This window comes from Petromyzon marinus, chromosome 37, assembly GCF_048934315.1.
Source record: "Petromyzon marinus isolate PM22_M1 ecotype Great Lakes invasive population chromosome 37, UKy_Petmar_22M1.pri1.0, whole genome shotgun sequence".
Classification (NCBI taxonomy): domain Eukaryota; kingdom Metazoa; phylum Chordata; class Hyperoartia; order Petromyzontiformes; family Petromyzontidae; genus Petromyzon; species Petromyzon marinus.
The window spans coordinates 9,019,572-9,027,512 of NC_133703.1; positions in this window are offsets into that span (position 1 = coordinate 9,019,572).

Below are 7,941 nucleotides of genomic sequence, written 5' to 3' on the forward strand. Positions count from 1 at the left end.
GACACAGTGTGGCCATGTGGCCTTAATGAGAGAGACTGACTCCAGCTTAGCTTGCAAGAACTAAGAGACACAGTGTGGCCATGTGGCCTTAATGAGAGAGACTGATTCCAGCTTAGCTTGCAAGAACTAAGAGACACAGTGTGGCCATGTGGCCTTAATGAGAGAGACTGACTCCAGCTTAGCTTGCAAGAACTAAGAGACACAGTGTGACCATGTGACCTTAATGAGAGAGACTGACTCCAGCTTAGCTTGCAAGAACTAAGAGACACTGTGTGGCCATGTGGCCTTAATGAGAGAGACTGACTCAAGCTTAGCTTGCAAGAACTAAGAGACACAGTGTGGCCATGTGGCCTTAATGAGAGAGACTCACTCCAGCTTAGCTTGCAAGAACTAAGAGACACTGTGTGGCCATGTGGCCTTAATGAGAGAGACTCACTCCAGCTTAGCTTGCAAGAACTAAGAGACACTGTGTGGCCATGTGGCCTTAATGAGAGAGACTCACTCCAGCTTAGCTTGCAAGAACTAAGAGACACAGTGTGGCCATGTGGCCTTAATGAGAGACTCACTCCAGCTTAGCTTGCAAGAACTAAGAGACAGTGTGGCCATGTAGCCTTAATGAGAGAGACTGACTCCAGGTTAGCTTGCAAGAACTAAGAGACACAGTGTGACCATGTGACCTTAATGAGAGAGACTGACTCCAGCTTAGCTTGCAAGAACTAAGAGACACTGTGTGGCCATGTGGCCTTAATGAGAGAGACTGACTCCAGCTTAGCTTGCAAGAACTAAGAGACACAGTGTGACCATGTGACCTTAATGAGAGAGACTGACTCAAGTTTAGCTTGCAAGAACTAAGAGACACTGTGTGGCCATGTGGCCGTAATGAGAGAGACTGACTCAAGCTTAGCTTGCAAGAACTAAGAGACGCAGTGTGGCCATGTGGCCTTAATGAGAGAGACTCACTCCAGCTTAGCTTGCAAGAACTAAGAGACACTGTGTGGCCATGTGGCCTTAATGAGAAAGACTCACTCCAGCTTAGCTTGCAAGAACTAAGAGACTCAGTGTGGCCATGGGGCCTTAATGAGAGAGACTGACTCCAACTTAGCTTGCAAGAACTAAGAGACACTGTGTGGCCATGTGGCCTTAATGAGAGAGACTCACTCCAGCTTAGCTTGCAAGAACTAAGAGACACAGTGTGGCCATGTGGCCTTAATGAGAGACTCACTCCAGCTTAGCTTGCAAGAACTAAGAGACAGTGTGGCCATGTAGCCTTAATGAGAGAGACTGACTCCAGCTAAGCTTGCAAGAACTAAGAGACACAGTGTGGCCATGTGGCCTTAATGAGAGAGACTGATTCCAGCTTAGCTTGCAAGAACTAAGAGACACAGTGTGGCCATGTGGCCTTAATGAGAGAGACTGACTCCAACTTAGCTTGCAAGAACTAAGAGACACAGTGTGGCCATGTGGCCTTAATGAGAGAGACTGACTCCAACTTAGCTTGCAAGAACTAAGAGACACTGTGTGGCCATGTGGCCTTAATGAGAGAGACTCACTCCAGCTTAGCTTGCAAGAACTAAGAGACACAGTGTGGCCATGTGGCCTTAATGAGAGACTCACTCCAGCTTAGCTTGCAAGAACTAAGAGACACAGTGTGGCCATGTGGCCTTAATGAGAGAGACTGACTCCAGCTTAGCTTGCAAGAACTAAGAGACACAGTGTGGCCATGTGGCCTTAATGAGAGAGACTGATTCCAGCTTAGCTTGCAAGAACTAAGAGACACAGTGTGGCCATGTGGCCTTAATGAGAGAGACTGACTCCAGCTTAGCTTGCAAGAACTAAGAGACACAGTGTGACCATGTGACCTTAATGAGAGAGACTGACTCCAGCTTAGCTTGCAAGAACTAAGAGACACTGTGTGGCCATGTGGCCTTAATGAGAGAGACTCACTCCAGCTTAGCTTGCAAGAACTAAGAGACACAGTGTGGCCATGTGGCCTTAATGAGAGACTCACTCCAGATTAGCTTGCAAGAACTAAGAGACAGTGTGGCCATGTAGCCTTAATGAGAGAGACTGACTCCAGCATAGCTTGCAAGAACTAAGAGACACAGTGTGGCCATGTGGCCTTAATGAGAGAGACTGACTCCAGCTTAGCTTGCAAGAACTAAGAGACACAGTGTGGCCATGTGGCCTTAATGAGAGAGACTGATTCCAGCTTAGCTTGCAAGAACTAAGAGACACAGTGTGGCTATGTGGCCTTAATGAGAGAGACTGACTCCAGCTTAGCTTGCAAGAACTAAGAGACACAGTGTGACCATGTGACCTTAATGAGAGAGACTGACTCCAGCTTAGCTTGCAAGAACAAAGAGACACTGTGTGGCCATGTGGCCTTAATGAGAGAGACTGACTCAAGCTTAGCTTGCAAGAACTAAGAGACACAGTGTGGCCATGTGGCCTTAATGAGAGAGACTCACTCCAGCTCAGCTTGCAAGAACTAAGAGACACTGTGTGGCCATGTGGCCTTAATGAGAGAGACTCACTGCAGCTTAGCTTGCAAGAACTAAGAGACTCAGTGTGGCCATGTGGCCTTAATGAGAGAGACTGACTCCAACTTAGCTTGCAAGAACTAAGAGACACTGTGTGGCCATGTGGCCTTAATGAGAGAGACTCACTCCAGCTTAGCTTGCAAGAACTAAGAGACACAGTGTGGCCATGTGGCCTTAATGAGAGACTCACTCCAGCTTAGCTTGCAAGAACTAAGAGACAGTGTGGCCATGTAGCCTTAATGAGAGAGACTGACTCCAGCTTAGCTTGCAAGAACTAAGAGACACAGTGTGACCATGTGACCTTAATGAGAGAGACTGACTCCAGCTTAGCTTGCAAGAACTAAGAGACACTGTGTGGCCATGTGGCCTTAATGAGAGAGACTGACTCAAGCTTAGCTTGCAAGAACTAAGAGACACAGTGTGGCCATGTGGCCTTAATGAGAGAGACTGACTCCAGCTTAGCTTGCAAGAACTAAGAGACACAGTGTGACCATGTGACCTTAATGAGAGAGACTGACTCCAGCTTATCTTGCAAGAACTAAGAGACACAGTGTGGCCATGTGGCCTTAATGAGAGACTCACTCCAGCTTAGCTTGCAAGAACTAAGAGACAGTGTGGCCATGTAGCCTTAATGAGAGAGACTGACTCCAGCTTAGCTTGCAAGAACAAAGAGACACAGTGTGGCCATGTGGCCTTAATGAGAGAGACTCACTCCAGCTTAGCTTGCAAGAACTAAGAGACAGTGTGGCCATGTAGCCTTAATGAGAGAGACTGACTCCAGCATAGCTTGCAAGAACTAAGAGACACAGTGTGGCCATGTGGCCTTAATGAGAGAGACTGACTCCAGCTTAGCTTGCAAGAACTAAGAGACACAGTGTGGCCATGTGGCCTTAATGAGAGAGACTGATTCCAGCTTAGCTTGCAAGAACTAAGAGACAGTGTGGCCATGTAGCCTTAATGAGAGAGACTGACTCCAGCATAGCTTGCAAGAACTAAGAGACACAGTGTGGCCATGTGGCCTTAATGAGAGAGACTGACTCCAGCTTAGCTTGCAAGAACTAAGAGACACAGTGTGGCCATGTGGCCTTAATGAGAGAGACTGATTCCAGCTTAGCTTGCAAGAACTAAGAGACACAGTGTGGCCATGTGGCCTTAATGAGAGAGACTGACTCCAGCTTAGCTTGCAAGAACTAAGAGACACAGTGTGACCATGTGACCTTAATGAGAGAGACTGACTCCAGCTTAGCTTGCAAGAACAAAGAGACACTGTGTGGCCATGTGGCCTTAATGAGACTGACTCAAGCTTAGCTTGCAAGAACTAAGAGACACAGTGTGGCCATGTGGCCTTAATGAGAGAGACTCACTCCAGCTCAGCTTGCAAGAACTAAGAGACACTGTGTGGCCATGTGGTCTTAATGAGAGAGACTCACTCCAGCTTAGCTTGCAAGAACTAAGAGACTCAGTGTGGCCATGTGGCCTTAATGAGAGAGACTGACTCCAACTTAGCTTGCAAGAACTAAGAGACACTGTGTGGCCATGTGGCCTTAATGAGAGAGACTCACTCCAGCTTAGCTTGCAAGAACTAAGAGACACAGTGTGGCCATGTGGCCTTAATGAGAGACTCACTCCAGCTTAGCTTGCAAGAACTAAGAGACACTGTGTGGCCATGTGGCCTTAATGAGAGAGACTCACTCCAGCTTAGCTTGCAAGAACTAAGAGACACTGTGTGGCCATGTGGCCTTAATGAGAGAGACTGACTCAAGCTTAGCTTGCAAGAACTAAGAGACACAGTGTGGCCATGTGGCCTTAATGAGAGAGACTCACTCCAGCTTAGCTTGCAAGAACTAAGAGACACTGTGTGGCCATGTGGCCTTAATGAGAGAGACTCACTCCAGCTTAGCTTGCAAGAACTAAGAGACTCAGTGTGGCCATGTGGCCTTAATGAGAGAGACTGACTCCAACTTAGCTTGCAAGAACTAAGAGACACTGTGTGGCCATGTGGCCTTAATGAGAGAGACTCACTCCAGCTTAGCTTGCAAGAACTAAGAGACACAGTGTGGCCATGTGGCCTTAATGAGAGACTCACTCCAGCTTAGCTTGCAAGAACTAAGAGACAGTGTGGCCATGTAGCCTTAATGAGAGAGACTGACTCCAGCTTAGCTTGCAAGAACTAAGAGACACTGTGTGGCCATGTGGCCTTAATGAGAGAGACTGCCTCCAGCTTAGCTTGCAAGAACTAAGAGACAGTGTGGCCATGTGGCCTTAATGAGAGAGACTCACTCCAGCTTAGCTTGCAAGAACTAAGAGACACAGTGTGGCCATGTGGCCTTAATGAGAGAGACTGCCTCCAGCTTAGCTTGCAAGAACTAAGAGACAGTGTGGCCATGTAGCCTTAATGAGAGAGACTGACTCCAGCTTAGCTTGCAAGAACTAAGAGACACTGTGTGGCCATGTGGCCTTAATGAGAGAGACTGCCTCCAGCTTAGCTTGCAAGAACTAAGAGACAGTGTGGCCATGTGGCCTTAATGAGAGAGACTCACTCCAGCTTAGCTTGCAAGAACTAAGAGACACAGTGTGGCCATGTGGCCTTAATGAGAGAGACTGCCTCCAGCTTAGCTTGCAAGAACTAAGAGACAGTGTGGCCATGTGGCCTTAATGAGAGAGATTGACTCCAGCTTAGCTTGCAAGAATTAAGAGACACAGTGTGCCCATGTGACCTTAATGAGAGAGACTGACTCCAGCTTACCTTGCAAGAACTAAGAGACACTGTGTGGCCATGTGGCCTTAATGAGAGAGACTCACTCCAGCTTAGCTTGCAAGAACTAAGCGACACAGTGTGGCCATGTGGCCTTAATGAGAGAGACTGATTCCAGCAAAGCTTGCAAGAACTAAGACACAGTGTGGCCATGTGGCCTTAATGAGAGAGACTGACTCCAGCTTAGCTTGCAAGAACTAAGAGACAGTGTGGCCATGTAGCCTTAATGAGAGAGACTGACTCCAGCTTAGCTTGCAAGAACTAAGAGACACAGTGTGGCCATGTGGCCTTAATGAGAGAGACTCACTCCAGCTCAGCTTGCAAGAACTAAGAGACACTGTGTGGCCATGTGGTCTTAATGAGAGAGACTCACTCCAGCTTAGCTTGCAAGAACTAAGAGACTCAGTGTGGCCATGTGGCCTTAATGAGAGAGACTGACTCCAACTTAGCTTGCAAGAACTAAGAGACACTGTGTGGCCATGTGGCCTTAATGAGAGAGACTCACTCCAGCTTAGCTTGCAAGAACTAAGAGACACAGTGTGGCCATGTGGCCTTAATGAGAGACTCACTCCAGCTTAGCTTGCAAGAACTAAGAGACACTGTGTGGCCATGTGGCCTTAATGAGAGAGACTCACTCCAGCTTAGCTTGCAAGAACTAAGAGACACTGTGTGGCCATGTGGCCTTAATGAGAGAGACTGACTCAAGCTTAGCTTGCAAGAACTAAGAGACACAGTGTGGCCATGTGGCCTTAATGAGAGAGACTCACTCCAGCTTAGCTTGCAAGAACTAAGAGACACTGTGTGGCCATGTGGCCTTAATGAGAGAGACTCACTCCAGCTTAGCTTGCAAGAACTAAGAGACTCAGTGTGGCCATGTGGCCTTAATGAGAGAGACTGACTCCAACTTAGCTTGCAAGAACTAAGAGACACTGTGTGGCCATGTGGCCTTAATGAGAGAGACTCACTCCAGCTTAGCTTGCAAGAACTAAGAGACACAGTGTGGCCATGTGGCCTTAATGAGAGACTCACTCCAGCTTAGCTTGCAAGAACTAAGAGACAGTGTGGCCATGTAGCCTTAATGAGAGAGACTGACTCCAGCTTAGCTTGCAAGAACTAAGAGACACTGTGTGGCCATGTGGCCTTAATGAGAGAGACTGCCTCCAGCTTAGCTTGCAAGAACTAAGAGACAGTGTGGCCATGTGGCCTTAATGAGAGAGACTCACTCCAGCTTAGCTTGCAAGAACTAAGAGACACAGTGTGGCCATGTGGCCTTAATGAGAGAGACTGCCTCCAGCTTAGCTTGCAAGAACTAAGAGACAGTGTGGCCATGTGGCCTTAATGAGAGAGATTGACTCCAGCTTAGCTTGCAAGAATTAAGAGACACAGTGTGCCCATGTGACCTTAATGAGAGAGACTGACTCCAGCTTACCTTGCAAGAACTAAGAGACACTGTGTGGCCATGTGGCCTTAATGAGAGAGATTCACTCCAGCTTAGCTTGCAAGAACTAAGCGACACAGTGTGGCCATGTGGCCTTAATGAGAGAGACTGATTCCAGCTAAGCTTGCAAGAACTAAGAGACAGTGTGGCCATGTGGCCTTAATGAGAGAGACTGACTCCAGCTTAGCTTGCAAGAACTAAGAGACAGTGTGGCCATGTAGCCTTAATGAGAGAGACTGACTCCAGCTTAGCTTGCAAGAACTAAGAGACACAGTGTGGCCATGTGGCCTTAATGAGAGAGACTGACTCCAGCTTAGCTTGCAAGAACTAAGAGACACAGTGTGGCCATGTGGCCTTAATGAGAGAGACTGATTCCAGCTTAGCTTGCAAGAACTAAGAGACACAGTGTGGCCATGTGGCCTTAATGAGAGAGACTGACTCCAGCTTAGCTTGCAAGAACTAAGAGACACAGTGTGACCATGTGACCTTAATGAGAGAGACTGACTCCAGCTTAGCTTGCAAGAACTAAGAGACACTGTGTGGCCATGTGGCCTTAATGAGAGAGACTGACTCAAGCTTAGCTTGCAAGAACTAAGAGACACAGTGTGGCCATGTGGCCTTAATGAGAGAGACTCACTCCAGCTTAGCTTGCAAGAACTAAGAGACACTGTGTGGCCATGTGGCCTTAATGAGAGAGACTCACTCCAGCTTAGCTTGCAAGAACTAAGAGACACTGTGTGGCCATGTGGCCTTAATGAGAGAGACTCACTCCAGCTTAGCTTGCAAGAACTAAGAGACACAGTGTGGCCATGTGGCCTTAATGAGAGACTCACTCCAGCTTAGCTTGCAAGAACTAAGAGACAGTGTGGCCATGTAGCCTTAATGAGAGAGACTGACTCCAGGTTAGCTTGCAAGAACTAAGAGACACAGTGTGACCATGTGACCTTAATGAGAGAGACTGACTCCAGCTTAGCTTGCAAGAACTAAGAGACACTGTGTGGCCATGTGGCCTTAATGAGAGAGACTGACTCCAGCTTAGCTTGCAAGAACTAAGAGACACAGTGTGACCATGTGACCTTAATGAGAGAGACTGACTCAAGTTTAGCTTGCAAGAACTAAGAGACACTGTGTGGCCATGTGGCCGTAATGAGAGAGACTGACTCAAGCTTAGCTTGCAAGAACTAAGAGACGCAGTGTGGCCATGTGGC